Consider the following 16,430-nt stretch of genomic DNA (forward strand, 5'->3'; position numbering starts at 1 on the left):
CATTTTAAAGAAGAACGTAACGTTGACCTCTTCCTTCATTAGTGCCACCTCTGTCGCAATGAGCAAGCGGATGGTATGCCACACCCTGCAGGAAAAAGGTTTCGCTTCTGACGTCTTGCTTTTCTGGACATCCAGTCTCAAGTTTCCCATCTGGAACGGCGCTCCCTGCTGCTTTGTGAAGGCTTGCTGCAAGAGCCTTCGAAACCCAGGAGCTCTTGCGTTGAGCTGTGACGCGTCCTGGGAAGACCTCCCGTTGCAGCGGAATGAGCCCCACTTCCAGGGCGTGCTGGTAGCAAATTTCCCACAGCCCACAGGGAGCAAACGATCCCAGGTGTGATGTATCACCAGGAGAGGCTGAGATGAGAGTAAGGGTTCACGCGTGTGCCCGGACCAAGGTTAATGATGGGATTAGAGCTAGGGTTAGATGCAGGGAAAGAGTGAGAGTTATAATTAGGGATAAAGCTAACAGGTGATCATTACTCGTCATGTAACATGATACAAAGGGTCAGAAGAGGAACTGATTCAGGGTTACAATTTGGACTTCGCAGACAACAGGAGCACTAAATGGTGCTGAGGGGGACTCAATAAAGCGGACCGGCCGCCTAATGTAAGCAATTGTGCACAAATATTGTACGATGACTAGCCTTGCCGGTGCTTTTTTCTTAAAGAGTCAGTTCCTGGCACCCATTCCCTACTTGACTCAACCTAATCTTCAAGAATATTTGTCAAGAACTAAAAAAAATCCAGGAAAGGTTTAACCTCCCCGTCGCCCCGGTCTCCCGCGTGACAGGCGGGGATACTGACCACTATACTAACGAGGAGACGTGAGGGCACGAAATGAACAGCTGCTGATGTCTGCACAGCATCCAGCGACCACCTAGATGGCCTAGGGGGTCTCATTTTCCCCCGTCAAACGGCTTGCCCGATCTAAGGCTAATTTCTTTCTTTTTATCGGCACCAGGCTTAAAACTCAGTTTAAGGTGATCGTTCCGGGCTATGTTTGACTCCAGAGTTGAACCTGTCATCCCGCCTTTCCTCAGCAAATCAAGCTACCCATCTCAAGTCTCATGAGCTGAGAACGGCAAAGTCCCTGTGGGCTTAGGACAGTCAAAGAAACCCCTGGGCTGCATGCTAAGCCCCTTTTCGGCTTCACTTTCCGAAACCTGCCCCAGCTTGCGATTCGTTTTTTTCTCACTTCTTGCCCCCATCTCCCACCTTGCCTCATGGTCTCCCCTCCTCTGCGCACCTGACAGTTTGCCTGCCCTTCCACTGCCTGTCTCCAGACTTTCCAAGGAGAAAAGGCAAAGCACTAAAGCGGGCCGGGCAACGGGTCAAGTTCCGCTTTCGGCGGCTAGCCGGAAGGTAGCGTGGCGGAGCGGTCTAAGGCGCTGGATTAAGGCTCCAGTCTCTTCGGAGGCGTGGGTTCAAATCCCACCGCTGCCACTTTTCCTGGCCTTGCATTTTAAAGAAGAACGTAACGTTGACCTCTTCCTTCATTAGTGCCACCTCTGTCGCAATGAGCAAGCGGATGTTATGCCACACCCTGCAGGAAAAAGGTTTCGCTTCTGACGTCTTGCTTTTCTGGACATCCAGTCTCAAGTTTCCCATCTGGAACGGCGCTCCCTGCTGCTTTGTGAAGGCTTGCTGCAAGAGCCTTCGAAACCCAGGAGCTCTTGCGTTGAGCTGTGACGTGTCCTGGGAAGACCTCCCGTTGCAGCGGAATGAGCCCCACTTCCAGGGCGTGCTGGTAGCAAATTTCCCACAGCCCACAGGGAGCAAACGATCCCAGGTGTGATGTATCACCAGGAGAGGCTGAGATGAGAGTAAGGGTTCACGCGTGTGCCCGGACCAAGGTTAATGATGGGATTAGAGCTAGGGTTAGATGCAGGGAAAGAGTGAGAGTTATAATTAGGGATAAAGCTAACAGGTGATCATTACTCGTCATGTAACATGATACAAAGGGTCAGAAGAGGAACTGATTCAGGGTTACAATTTGGACTTCGCAGACAACAGGAGCACTAAATGGTGCTGAGGGGGACTCAATAAAGCGGACCGGCCGCCTAATGTAAGCAATTGTGCACAAATATTGTACGATGACTAGCGTTGCCGGTGCTTTTTTCTGAAAGAGTCAGTTCCTGGCACCCATTCCCTACTTGACTCAACCTAATCTTCAAGAATATTTGTCAAGAACTAAAAAAAATCCAGAAAAGGTTTAACCTCCCCGCCCGGTCTCCCGCGTGACAGGCGGGGATACTGACCACTATACTAACGAGGAGACGTGAGGGCATGAAATGAACAGCTGCTGATGTCTGCACAGCATCCAGCGACCACCTAGATGGCCTAGGGGGTCTCATTTTCCCCCGTCAAACGGCTAGCCCGATCTAAGGCTAATTTCTTTCTTTTTATCGGCACCAGGCTTAAAACTCAGTTTAAGGTGATCGTTCCGGGCTATGTTTGACTTCAGAGTTGAACCTGTCATCCCGCCTTTCCTCAGCAAATCAAGCTACCCATCTCAAGTCTCATGAGCTGAGGACGGCAAAGTCCCTGTGGGCTTAGGACAGTCAAAGAAACCCCTGGGCTGCATGCTAAGCCCCTTTTCGGCTTCACCTTCCGAAACCTGCCCCAGCTTGCGATTCGTTTTTTTCTCACTTCTTGCCCCCATCTCCCACCTTGCCTCATGGTCTCCCCTCCTCTGCGCACCTGACAGCTTGTCTGCCCTTCCACTGCCTGTCTCCAGACTTTCCAAGGAGAAAAGGCAAAGCACTAAAGCGGGCCGGGCAACGGGTCAAGTTCCGCTTTCGGCGGCTAGCAGGAAGGTAGCGTGGCCAAGCGGTCTAAGGCGCTGGATTAAGGCTCCAGTCTCTTCGGAGGCGTGGGTTCAAATCCCACCGCTGCCACTTTTCCTGGCCTTGCATTTTAAAGAAGAACGTAACGTTGACCTCTTCCTTCATTAGTGCCACCTCTGTCGCAATGAGCAAGCGGATGGTATGCCACACCCTGCAGGAAAAAGGTTTCGCTTCTGACGTCTTGCTTTTCTGGACATCCAGTCTCAAGTTTCCCATCTGGAACGGCGCTCCCTGCTGCTTTGTGAAGGCTTGCTGCAAGAGCCTTCGAAACCCAGGAGCTCTTGCGTTGAGCTGTGACACGTCCTGGGAAGACCTCCCGTTGCAGCGGAATGAGCCCCACTTCCAGGGCGTGCTGGTAGCAAATTTCCCACAGCCCACAGGGAGCAAACGATCCCAGGTGTGATGTATCACCAGGAGTGGCTGAGATGAGAGTAAGGGTTCACGCGTGTGCCCGGACCAAGGTTAATGATGGGATTAGAGCTAGGGTTAGATGCAGGGAAAGAGTGAGAGTTATAATTAGGGATAAAGCTAACAGGTGATCATTACTCGTCATGTAACATGATACAAAGGGTCAGAAGAGGAACTGATTCAGGGTTACAATTTGGACTTCGCAGACAACAGGAGCACTAAATGGTGCTGAGGGGGACTCAATAAAGCGGACCGGCCGCCTAATGTAAGCAATTGTGCACAAATATTGTACGATGACTAGCGTTGCCGGTGCTTTTTTCTTAAAGAGTCAGTTCCTGGCACCCATTCCCTACTTGACTCAACCTAATCTTCAAGAATATTTGTCAAGAACTAAAAAAAAATCCAGAAAAGGTTTAACCTCCCCGTCGGAACCCCGGTCTCCCGCGTGACAGGCGGGGATACTGACCACTATACTAACGAGGAGACGTGAGGGCACGAAATGAACAGCTGCTGATGTCTGCACAGCATCCAGCGACCACCTAGATGGCCTAGGGGGTCTCATTTTCCCCCGTCAAACGGCTTGCCCGATCTAAGGCTAATTTCTTTCTTTTTATCGGCACCAGGCTTAAAACTCAGTTTAAGGTGATCGTTCCGGGCTATGTTTGACTCCAGAGTTGAACCTGTCATCCCGCCTTTCCTCAGCAAATCAAGCTACCCATCTCAAGTCTCATGAGCTGAGGACGGCAAAGTCCCTGTGGGCTTAGGACAGTCAAAGAAACCCCTGGGCTGCATGCTAAGCCCCTTTTCGGCTTCACTTTCCGAAACCTGCCCCAGCTTGCGATTCGTTTTTTTCTCACTTCTTGCCCCCATCTCCCACCTTGCCTCATGGTCTCCCCTCCTCTGCGCACCTGACAGTTTGCCTGCCCTTCCACTGCCTGTCTCCAGACTTTCCAAGGAGAAAAGGCAAAGCACTAAAGCGGGCCGGGCAACGGGTCAAGTTCCGCTTTCGGCGGCTAGCAGGAAGGTAGCGTGGCCAAGCGGTCTAAGGCGCTGGATTAAAGCTCAAGTCTCTTCGGAGGCGTGGGTTCAAATCCCACCGCTGCCACTTTTCCTGGCCTTGCATTTTAAAGAAGAACGTAACGTTGACCTCTTCCTTCATTAGTGCCACCTCTGTCGCAATGAGCAAGCGGATGGTATGCCACACCCTGCAGGAAAAAGGTTTCGCTTCTGACGTCTTGCTTTTCTGGACATCCAGTCTCAAGTTTCCCATCTGGAACGGCGCTCCCTGCTGCTTTGTGAAGGCTTGCTGCAAGAGCCTTCGAAACCCAGGAGCTCTTGCGTTGAGCTGTGACGCGTCCTGGGAAGACCTCCCGTTGCAGCGGAATGAGCCCCACTTCCAGGGCGTGCTGGTAGCAAATTTCCCACAGCCCACAGGGAGCAAACGATCCCAGGTGTGATGTATCACCAGGAGAGGCTGAGATGAGAGTAAGGGTTCACGCGTGTGCCCGGACCAAGGTTAATGATGGGATTAGAGCTAGGGTTAGATGCAGGGAAAGAGTGAGAGTTATAATTAGGGATAAAGCTAACAGGTGATCATTACTCGTCATGTAACATGATACAAAGGGTCAGAAGAGGAACTGATTCAGGGTTACAATTTGGACTTCGCAGACAACAGGAGCACTAAATGGTGCTGAGGGGGACTCAATAAAGCGGACCGGCCGCCTAATGTAAGCAATTGTGCACAAATATTGTACGATGACTAGCGTTGCCGGTGCTTTTTTCTTAAAGAGTCAGTTCCTGGCATCCATTCCCTACTTGACTCAACCTAATCTTCAAGAATATTTGTCAAGAACTAAAAAAAATCCAGAAAAGGTTTAACCTGCCCGTCGGGGAATTGAACCCGGGGATACTGACCACTATACTAACGAGGAGACGTGAGGGCATGAAATGAACAGCTGCTGATGTCTGCACAGCATCCAGCGACCACCTAGATGGCCTAGGGGGTCTCATTTTCCCCCGTCAAACGGCTTGCCCGATCTAAGGCTAATTTCTTTCTTTTTATCGGCACCAGGCTTAAAACTCAGTTTAAGGTGATAGTTCCGGGCTATGTTTGACTCCAGAGTTGAATCTGTCATCCCGCATTTCCTCAGCAAATCAAGCTACCCATCTCAAGTCTCATGAGCTGAGGACGGCAAAGTCCCTGTGGGCTTAGGACAGTCAAAGAAACCCCTGGGCTGCATGCTAAGCCCCTTTTCGGCTTCACTTTCCGAAACCTGCCCTAGCTTGCGATTCGTTTTTTTCTCACTTCTTGCCCCCATCTCCCACCTTGCCTCATGGTCTCCCCTCCTCTGCGCACCTGACAGTTTGCCTGCCCTTCCACTGCCTGTCTCCAGACTTTCCAAGGAGAAAAGGCAAAGCACTAAAGCGGGCCGGGCAACGGGTCAAGTTCCGCTTTCGGCAGCTAGCAGGAAGGTAGCGTGGCCGAGCGGTCTAAGGCACTGGATTAAGGCTCCAGTCTCTTCGGAGGCGTGGGTTCAAATCCCACCGCTGCCACTTTTCCTGGCCTTGCATTTTAAAGAAGAACGTAACGTTGACCTCTTCCTCATTAGTGCCACCTCTGTCGCAATGAGCAAGCGGATGGTATGCCACACCCTGCAGGAAAAAGGTTTCGCTTCTGACGTCTTGCTTTTCTGGACATCCAGTCTCAAGTTTCCCATCTGGAACGGCGCTCCCTGCTGCTTTGTGAAGGCTTGCTGCAAGAGCCTTCGAAACCCAGGAGCTCTTGCGTTGAGCTGTGACGCGTCCTGGGAAGACCTCCCGTTGCAGCGGAATGAGCCCCACTTCCAGGGCGTGCTGGTAGAAAATTTCCCACAGCCCACAGGGAGCAAACGATCCCAGGTGTGATGTATCACCAGGAGAGGCTGAGATGAGAGTAAGGGTTCACGCGTGTGCCCGGACCAAGGTTAATGATGGGATTAGAGCTAGGGTTAGATGCAGGGAAAGAGTGAGAGTTATAATTAGGGATAAAGCTAACAGGTGATCATTACTCGTCATGTAACATGATACAAAGGGTCAGAAGAGGAACTGATTCAGGGTTACAATTTGGACTTCGCAGACAACAGGAGCACTAAATGGTGCTGAGGGGGACTCAATAAAGCGGACCGGCCGCCTAATGTAAGCAATTGTGCACAAATATTGTACGATGACTAGCGTTGCCGGTGCTTTTTTCTTAAAGAGTCAGTTCCTGGCACCCATTCCCTACTTGACTCAACCTAATCTTCAAGAATATTTGTCAAGAACTAAAAAAAATCCAGAAAAGGTTTAACCTCCCCGTCGGGGAATTGAACCCCAGTCTCCCGCGTGACAGGCGGGGATACTGACCACTATACTAACGAGGAGACGTGAGGGCACGAAATGAACAGCTGCTGATGTCTGCACAGCATCCAGCGACCACCTAGATGGCCTAGGGGGTCTCATTTTCCCCCGTCAAACGGCTTGCCCGATCTAAGGCTAATTTCTTTCTTTTTATCGGCACCAGGCTTAAAACTCAGTTTAAGGTGATCGTTCCGGGCTATGTTTGACTCCAGAGTTGAACCTGTCATCCCGCCTTTCCTCAGCAAATCAAGCTACCCATCTCAAGTCTCATGAGCTGAGGACGGCAAAGTCCCTGTGGGCGTAGGACAGTCAAAGAAACCCCTGGGCTGCATGCTAAGCCCCTTTTCGGCTTCACTTTCCGAAACCTGCCCCAGCTTGCGATTCGTTTTTTTCTCACTTCTTGCCCCCATCTCCCACCTTGCCTCATGGTCTCCCCTCCTCTGCGCACCTGACAGTTTGCCTGCCCTTCCACTGCCTGTCTCCAGACTTTCCAAGGAGAAAAGGCAAAGCACTAAAGCGGGCCGGGCAACGGGTCAAGTTCCGCTTTCGGCGGCTAGCAGGAAGGTAGCGTGGCCGAGCGGTCTAAGGCGCTGGATTAAGGCTCCAGTCTCTTCGGAGGCGTGGGTTCAAATCCCACTGCTGCCACTTTTCCTGGCCTTGCATTTTAAAGAAGAACGTAACGTTGACCTCTTCCTTCATTAGTGCCACCCCTGTCGCAATGAGCAAGCGGATGGTATGCCACACCCTGCAGGAAAAAGGTTTCGCTTCTGACGTCTTGCTTTTCTGGACATCCAGCCTCAAGTTTCCCATCTGGAACGGCGCTCCCTGCTGCTTTGTGAAGGCTTGCTGCAAGAGCCTTCGAAACCCAGGAGCTCTTGCGTTGAGCTGTGACGCGTCCTGGGAAGACCTCCCGTTGCAGCGGAATGAGCCCCACTTCCAGGGCGTGCTGGTAGCAAATTTCCCACAGCCCACAGGGAGCAAACGATCCCAGGTGTGATGTATCACCAGGAGAGGCTGAGATGAGAGTAAGGGTTCACGCGTGTGCCCGGACCAAGGTTAATGATGGGATTAGAGCTAGGGTTAGATGCAGGGAAAGAGTGAGAGTTATAATTAGGGATAAAGCTAACAGGTGATCATTACTCGTCATGTAACATGATACAAAGGGTCAGAAGAGGAACTGATTCAGGGTTACAATTTGGACTTCGCAGACAACAGGAGCACTAAATGGTGCTGAGGGGGACTCAATAAAGCGGACCGGCCGCCTAATGTAAGCAATTGTGCACAAATATTGTACGATGACTAGCGTTGCCGGTGCTTTTTTCTTAAAGAGTCAGTTCCTGGCACCCATTCCCTACTTGACTCAACCTAATCTTCAAGAATATTTGTCAAGAACTAAAAAAAATCCAGAAAAGGTTTAACCTCCCCGTCGTGGAATTGAACCCCGGTCTCCCGCGTGACAGGCGGGGATACTGACCACTATATTAACAAGGAGACGTGAGGGCACTAAATGAACAGCTGCTGATGTCTGCACAGCATCCAGCGACCACCTAGATGGCCTAGGGGGTCTCATTTTCCCCCGTCAAACGGCTTGCCCGATCTAAGGCTAATTTCTTTCTTTTTATCGGCACCAGGCTTAAAACTCAGTTTAAGGTGATCGTTCCGGGCTATGTTTGACTCCAGAGTTGAACCTGTCATCCCGCCTTTCCTCAGCAAATCAAGCTACCCATCTCAAGTCTCATGAACTGAGGACGGCAAAGTCCCTGTGGGCTTAGGACAGTCAAAGAAACCCCTGGGCTGCATGCTAAGCCCCTTTTCGGCTTCACTTTCCGAAACCTGCCCCAGCTTGCGATTCGTTTTTTTCTCACTTCTTGCCCCCATCTCCCACCTTGCCTCATGGTCTCCCCTCCTCTGCGCACCTGACAGTTTGCCTGCCCTTTAATTGCCTGTCTCCAGACTTTCCAAGGAGAAAAGGCAAAGCACTAAAGCGGGCCGGGCAACGGGTCAAGTTCCGCTTTCGGCGGCTAGCAGGAAGGTAGCGTAAGGCGCTGGATTAAGGCTCCAGTCTCTTCGGAGGCGTGGGTTCAAATCCCACCGCTGCCACTTTTCCTGGCCTTGCATTTTAAAGAAGAACGTAACGTTGACCTCTTCCTTCATTAGTGCCACCTCTGTCGCAATGAGCAAGCGGATGGTATGCCACACCCTGCAGGAAAAAGGTTTCGCTTCTGACGTCTTGCTTTTCTGGACATCCAGTCTCAAGTTTCCCATCTGGAACGGCGCTCCCTGCTGCTTTGTGAAGGCTTGCTGCAAGAGCCTTCGAAACCCAGGAGCTCTTGCGTTGAGCTGTGACGCGTCCTGGGAAGACCTCCCGTTGCAGCGGAATGAGCCCCACTTCCAGGGCGTGCTGGTAGCAAATTTCCCACAGCCCACAGGGAGCAAACGATCCCAGGTGTGATGTATCACCAGGAGAGGCTGAGATGAGAGTAAGGGTTCACGCGTGTGCCCGGACCAAGGTTAATGATGGGATTAGAGCTAGGGTTAGATGCAGGGAAAGAGTGAGAGTTATAATTAGGGATAAAGCTAACAGGTGATCATTACTCGTCATGTAACATGATACAAAGGGTCAGAAGAGGAACTGATTCAGGGTTACAATTTGGACTTCGCAGACATCAGGAGCACTAAATGGTGCTGAGGGGGACTCAATAAAGCGGACCGGCCGCCTAATGTAAGCAATTGTGCACAAATATTGTACGATGACTAGCGTTGCCGGTGCTTTTTTCTTAAAGAGTCAGTTCCTGGCACCCATTCCCTACTTGACTCAACCTAATCTTCAAGAATATTTGTCAAGAACTAAAAAAAATCCAGAAAAGGTTTAACCTCCCCGTCGCCCCGGTCTCCCGCGTGACAGGCGGGGATACTGACCACTATACTAACGAGGAGACGTGAGGGCACGAAATGAACAGCTGCTGATGTCTGCACAGCATCCAGCGACCACCTAGATGGCCTAGGGGGTCTCATTTTCCCCCGTCAAACGGCTTGCCCGATCTAAGGCTAATTTCTTTCTTTTTATCGGCACCAGGCTTAAAACTCAGTTTAAGGTGATCGTTCCGGGCTATGTTTGACTCCAGAGTTGAACCTGTCATCCCGCCTTTCCTCAGCAAATCAAGCTACCCATCTCAAGTCTCATGAGCTGAGGACGGCAAAGTCCCTGTGGGCTTAGGACAGTCAAAGAAACCCCTGGGCTGCATGCTAAGCCCCTTTTCGGCTTCACTTTCCGAAACCTGCCCCAGCTTGCGATTCGTTTTTTTCTCACTTCTTGCCCCCATCTCCCACCTTGCCTCATGGTCTCCCCTCCTCTGCGCACCTGACAGTTTGCCTGCCCTTCCACTGCCTGTCTCCAGACTTTCCAAGGAGAAAAGGCAAAGCACTAAAGCGGGCCGGGCAACGGGTCAAGTTCCGCTTTCGGCGACTAGCAGGAAGGTAGCGTGGCCGAGCGGTCTAAGGCGCTGGATTAAGGCTCCAGTCTCTTCGGAGGCGTGGGTTCAAATCCCACCGCTGCCACTTTTCCTGGCCTTGCATTTTAAAGAAGAACGTAACGTTGACCTCTTCCTTCATTAGTGCCACCTCTGTCGCAATGAGCAAGCGGATGGTATGCCACACCCTGCAGGAAAAAGGTTTCGCTTCTGACGTCTTGCTTTTCTGGACATCCAGTCTCAAGTTTCCCATCTTGAACGGCGCTCCCTGCTGCTTTGTGAAGGCTTGCTGCAAGAGCCTTCGAAACCCAGGAGCTCTTGCGTTGAGCTGTGACGCGTCCTGGGAAGACCTCCCGTTGCAGCGGAATGAGCCCCACTTCCAGGGCGTGCTGGTAGCAAATTTCCCACAGCCCACAGGGAGCAAACGATCCCAGGTGTGATGTATCACCAGGAGAGGCTGAGATGAGAGTAAGGGTTCACGCGTGTGCCCGGACCAAGGTTAATGATGGGATTAGAGCTAGGGTTAGATGCAGGGAAAGAGTGAGAGTTATAATTAGGGATAAAGCTAACAGGTGATCATTACTCGTCATGTAACATGATACAAAGGGTCACAAGAGGAACTGATTCAGGGTTACAATTTGGACTTCGCAGACAACAGGAGCACTAAATGGTGCTGAGGGGGACTCAATAAAGCGGACCGGCCGCCTAATGTAAGCAATTGTGCACAAATATTGTACGATGACTAGCGTTGCCGGTGCTTTTTTCTGAAAGAGTCAGTTCCTGGCACCCATTCCCTACTTGACTCAACCTAATCTTCAAGAATATTTGTCAAGAACTAAAAAAAATCCAGAAAAGGTTTACCCTCGGTCTCCCGCGTGACAGGCGGGGATACTGACCACTATACTAACGAGGAGACGTGAGGGCATGAAATGAACAGCTGCTGATGTCTGCACAGCATCCAGCGACCACCTAGATGGCCTAGGGGGTCTCATTTTCCCCCGTCAAACGGCTTGCCCGATCTAAGGCTAATTTCTTTCTTTTTATCGGCACCAGGCTTAAAACTCAGTTTAAGGTGATCGTTCCGGGCTATGTTTGACTCCAGAGTTGAACCTGTCATCCCGCCTTTCCTCAGCAAATCAAGCTACCCATCTCAAGTCTCATGAGCTGAGGACGGCAAAGTCCCTGTGGGCTTAGGACAGTCAAAGAAACCCCTGGGCTGCATGCTAAGCCCCTTTTCGGCTTCACTTTCCGAAACCTGCCCCAGCTTGCGATTCGTTTTTTTCTCACTTCTTGCCCCCATCTCCCACCTTGCCTCATGGTCTCCCCTCCTCTGCGCACCTGACAGTTTGCCTGCCCTTCCACTGCCTGTCTCCAGACTTTCCAAGGAGAAAAGGCAAAGCACTAAAGCGGGCCGGGCAACGGGTCAAGTTCCGCTTTCGGCGGCTAGCAGGAAGGTAGCGTGGCGGAGCGGTCTAAGGCGCTGGATTAAGGCTCCAGTCTCTTCGGAGGCGTGGGTTCAAATCCCACCGCTGCCACTTTTCCTGGCCTTGCATTTTAAAGAAGAACGTAACGTTGACCTCTTCCTTCATTAGTGCCACCTCTGTCGCAATGAGCAAGCGGATGGTATGCCACACCCTGCAGGAAAAAGGTTTCGCTTCTGACGTCTTGCTTTTCTGGACATCCAGTCTCAAGTTTCCCATCTGGAACGGCGCTCCCTGCTGCTTTGTGAAGGCTTGCTGCAAGAGCCTTCGAAACCCAGGAGCTCTTGCGTTGAGCTGTGACGTGTCCTGGGAAGACCTCCCGTTGCAGCGGAATGAGCCCCACTTCCAGGGCGTGCTGGTAGCAAATTTCCCACAGCCCACAGGGAGCAAACGATCCCAGGTGTGATGTATCACCAGGAGAGGCTGAGATGAGAGTAAGGGTTCACGCGTGTGCCCGGACCAAGGTTAATGATGGGATTAGAGCTAGGGTTAGATGCAGGGAAAGAGTGAGAGTTATAATTAGGGATAAAGCTAACAGGTGATCATTACTCGTCATGTAACATGATACAAAGGGTCAGAAGAGGAACTGATTCAGGGTTACAATTTGGACTTCGCAGACAACAGGAGCACTAAATGGTGCTGAGGGGGACTCAATAAAGCGGACCGGCCGCCTAATGTAAGCAATTGTGCACAAATATTGTACGATGACTAGCGTTGCCGGTGCTTTTTTCTGAAAGAGTCAGTTCCTGGCACCCATTCCCTACTTGACTCAACCTAATCTTCAAGAATATTTGTCAAGAACTAAAAAAAATCCAGAAAAGGTTTAACCTCCCCGCCCGGTCTCCCGCGTGACAGGCGGGGATACTGACCACTATACTAACGAGGAGACGTGAGGGCATGAAATGAACAGCTGCTGATGTCTGCACAGCATCCAGCGACCACCTAGATGGCCTAGGGGGTCTCATTTTCCCCCGTCAAACGGCTAGCCCGATCTAAGGCTAATTTCTTTCTTTTTATCGGCACCAGGCTTAAAACTCAGTTTAAGGTGATCGTTCCGGGCTATGTTTGACTCCAGAGTTGAACCTGTCATCCCGCCTTTCCTCAGCAAATCAAGCTACCCATCTCAAGTCTCATGAGCTGAGGACGGCAAAGTCCCTGTGGGCTTAGGACAGTCAAAGAAACCCCTGGGCTGCATGCTAAGCCCCTTTTCGGCTTCACTTTCCGAAACCTGCCCCAGCTTGCGATTCGTTTTTTTCTCACTTCTTGCCCCCATCTCCCACCTTGCCTCATGGTCTCCCCTCCTCTGCGCACCTGACAGTTTGCCTGCCCTTCCACTGCCTGTCTCCAGACTTTCCAAGGAGAAAAGGCAAAGCACTAAAGCGGGCCGGGCAACGGGTCAAGTTCCGCTTTCGGCGGCTAGCAGGAAGGTAGCGTGGCCGAGCGGTCTAAGGTGCTGGAATAAGGCTCCAGTCTCTTCGGAGGCGTGGGTTCAAATCCTGCCACTTTTCCTGCCCTTGCATTTTAAAGAAGAACGTAACGTTGACCTCTTCCTTCATTAGTGCCACCTCTGTCGCAATGAGCAAGCGGATGGTATGCCACACCCTGCAGGAAAAAGGTTTCGCTTCTGACGTCTTGCTTTTCTGGACATCCAGTCTCAAGTTTCCCATCTGGAACGGCGCTCCCTGCTGCTTTGTGAAGGCTTGCTGCAAGAGCCTTCGAAACCCAGGAGCTCTTGCGTTGAGCTGTGACGCGTCCTGGGAAGACCTCCCGTTGCAGCGGAATGAGCCCCACTTCCAGGGCGTGCTGGTAGCAAATTTCCCACAGCCCACAGGGAGCAAACGATCCCAGGTGTGATGTATCACCAGGAGAGGCTGAGATGAGAGTAAGGGTTCACGCGTGTGCCCGGACCAAGGTTAATGATGGGATTAGAGCTAGGGTTAGATGCAGGGAAAGAGTGAGAGTTATAATTAGGGATAAAGCTAACAGGTGATCATTACTCGTCATGTAACATGATACAAAGGGTCAGAAGAGGAACTGATTCAGGGTTACAATTTGGACTTCGCAGACAACAGGAGCACTAAATGGTGCTGAGGGGGACTCAATAAAGCGGACCGGCCGCCTAATGTAAGCAATTGTGCACAAATATTGTACGATGACTATCCTTGCCGGTGCTTTTTTCTTAAAGAGTCAGTTCCTGGCACCCATTCCCTACTTGACTCAACCTAATCTTCAAGAATATTTGTCAAGAACTAAAAAAAATCCAGGAAAGGTTTAACCTCCCCGTCGCCCCGGTCTCCCGCGTGACAGGCGGGGATACTGACCACTATACTAACGAGGAGACGTGAGGGCACGAAATGAACAGCTGCTGATGTCTGCACAGCATCCAGCGACCACCTAGATGGCCTAGGGGGTCTCATTTTCCCCCGTCAAACGGCTTGCCCGATCTAAGGCTAATTTCTTTCTTTTTATCGGCACCAGGCTTAAAACTCAGTTTAAGGTGATCGTTCCAGGCTATGTTTGACTCCAGAGTTGAACCTGTCATCCCGCCTTTCCTCAGCAAATCAAGCTACCCATCTCAAGTCTCATGAGCTGAGGACGGCAAAGTCCCTGTGGGCTTAGGACAGTCAAAGAAACCCCTGGGCTGCATGCTAAGCCCCTTTTCGGCTTCACTTTCCGAAACCTGCCCCAGCTTGCGATTCGTTTTTTTCTCACTTCTTGCCCCCATCTCCCACCTTGCCTCATGGTCTCCCCTCCTCTGCGCACCTGACAGTTTGCCTGCCCTTCCACTGCCTGTCTCCAGACTTTCCAAGGAGAAAAGGCAAAGCACTAAAGCGGGCCGGGCAACGGGTCAAGTTCCGCTTTCGGCGGCTAGCAGGAAGGTAGCGTGGCCGAGCGGTCTAAGGCGCTGGATTAAGGCTCCAGTCTCTTCGGAGGGGTGGGTTCAAATCCCACCGCTGCCACTTTTCCTGGCCTTGCATTTTAAAGAAGAACGTAACGTTGACCTCTTCCTTCATTAGTGCCACCTCTGTCGCAATGAGCAAGCGGATGGTATGCCACACCCTGCAGGAAAAAGGTTTCGCTTCTGACGTCTTGCTTTTCTGGACATCCAGTCTCAAGTTTCCCATCTTGAACGGCGCTCCCTGCTGCTTTGTGAAGGCTTGCTGCAAGAGCCTTCGAAACCCAGGAGCTCTTGCGTTGAGCTGTGACGCGTCCTGGGAAGACCTCCCGTTGCAGCGGAATGAGCCCCACTTCCAGGGCGTGCTGGTAGCAAATTTCCCACAGCCCACAGGGAGCAAACGATCCCAGGTGTGATGTATCACCAGGAGAGGCTGAGATGAGAGTAAGGGTTCACGCGTGTGCCCGGACCAAGGTTAATGATGGGATTAGAGCTAGGGTTAGATGCAGGGAAAGAGTGAGAGTTATAATTAGGGATAAAGCTAACAGGTGATCATTACTCGTCATGTAACATGATACAAAGGGTCACAAGAGGAACTGATTCAGGGTTACAATTTGGACTTCGCAGACAACAGGAGCACTAAATGGTGCTGAGGGGGACTCAATAAAGCGGACCGGCCGCCTAATGTAAGCAATTGTGCACAAATATTGTACGATGACTAGCGTTGCCGGTGCTTTTTTCTGAAAGAGTCAGTTCCTGGCACCCATTCCCTACTTGACTCAACCTAATCTTCAAGAATATTTGTCAAGAACTAAAAAAAATCCAGAAAAGGTTTACCCTCGGTCTCCCGCGTGACAGGCGGGGATACTGACCACTATACTAAAGAGGAGACGTGAGGGCATGAAATGAACAGCTGCTGATGTCTGCACAGCATCCAGCGACCACCTAGATGGCCTAGGGGGTCTCATTTTCCCCCGTCAAACGGCTTGCCCGATCTAAGGCTAATTTCTTTCTTTTTATCGGCACCAGGCTTAAAACTCAGTTTAAGGTGATCGTTCCGGGCTATGTTTGACTCCAGAGTTGAACCTGTCATCCGGCCTTTCCTCAGCAAATCAAGCTACCCATCTCAAGTCTCATGAGCTGAGAACGGCAAAGTCCCTGTGGGCTTAGGACAGTCAAAGAAACCCCTGGGCTGCATGCTAAGCCCCTTTTCGGCTTCACTTTCCGAAACCTGCCCCAGCTTGCGATTCGTTTTTTTCTCACTTCTTGCCCCCATCTCCCACCTTGCCTCATGGTCTCCCCTCCTCTGCGCACCTGACAGTTTGCCTGCCCTTCCACTGCCTGTCTCCAGACTTTCCAAGGAGAAAAGGCAAAGCACTAAAGCGGGCCGGGCAACGGGTCAAGTTCCGCTTTCGGCGGCTAGCCGGAAGGTAGCGTGGCGGAGCGGTCTAAGGCGCTGGATTAAGGCTCCAGTCTCTTCGGAGGCGTGGGTTCAAATCCCACCGCTGCCACTTTTCCTGGCCTTGCATTTTAAAGAAGAACGTAACGTTGACCTCTTCCTTCATTAGTGCCACCTCTGTCGCAATGAGCAAGCGGATGGTATGCCACACCCTGCAGGAAAAAGGTTTCGCTTCTGACGTCTTGCTTTTCTGGACATCCAGTCTCAAGTTTCCCATCTGGAACGGCGCTCCCTGCTGCTTTGTGAAGGCTTGCTGCAAGAGCCTTCGAAACCCAGGAGCTCTTGCGTTGAGCTGTGACGTGTCCTGGGAAGACCTCCCGTTGCAGCGGAATGAGCCCCACTTCCAGGGCGTGCTGGTAGCAAATTTCCCACAGCCCACAGGGAGCAAACGATCCCAGGTGTGATGTATCACCAGGAGAGGCTGAGATGAGAGTAAGGGTTCACGCGTGTGCCCGGACCAAGGTTAATGATGGGATTAGAGCTAGGGTTAGATGC

General features: G+C 51.5%; 2 non-coding genes across 2 annotated transcripts; both read left to right on the forward strand.

The window, feature by feature from the left end:
• The first annotated feature begins 4,277 nt into the window (after positions 1–4,277).
• On the forward strand, positions 4,278–4,359 carry TRNAF-AAA (transfer RNA phenylalanine (anticodon AAA)). Its single transcript has one exon. It is a non-coding gene; the product is annotated as a tRNA-Phe (tRNA).
• A 5,746-nt stretch (positions 4,360–10,105) lies between these two features.
• Positions 10,106–10,187, forward strand: TRNAL-AAG (transfer RNA leucine (anticodon AAG)). The gene has a single exon. It is a non-coding gene; the product is annotated as a tRNA-Leu (tRNA).
• The last annotated feature ends 6,243 nt before the right edge of the window (positions 10,188–16,430 follow it).

Source organism: Ambystoma mexicanum, unplaced genomic scaffold (assembly GCF_040938575.1).
Source record: "Ambystoma mexicanum isolate Mex_15411 unplaced genomic scaffold, UKY_AmexF1_1 Mex_scaf89, whole genome shotgun sequence".
NCBI classification, from domain to species: Eukaryota; Metazoa; Chordata; class Amphibia; order Caudata; family Ambystomatidae; genus Ambystoma; species Ambystoma mexicanum.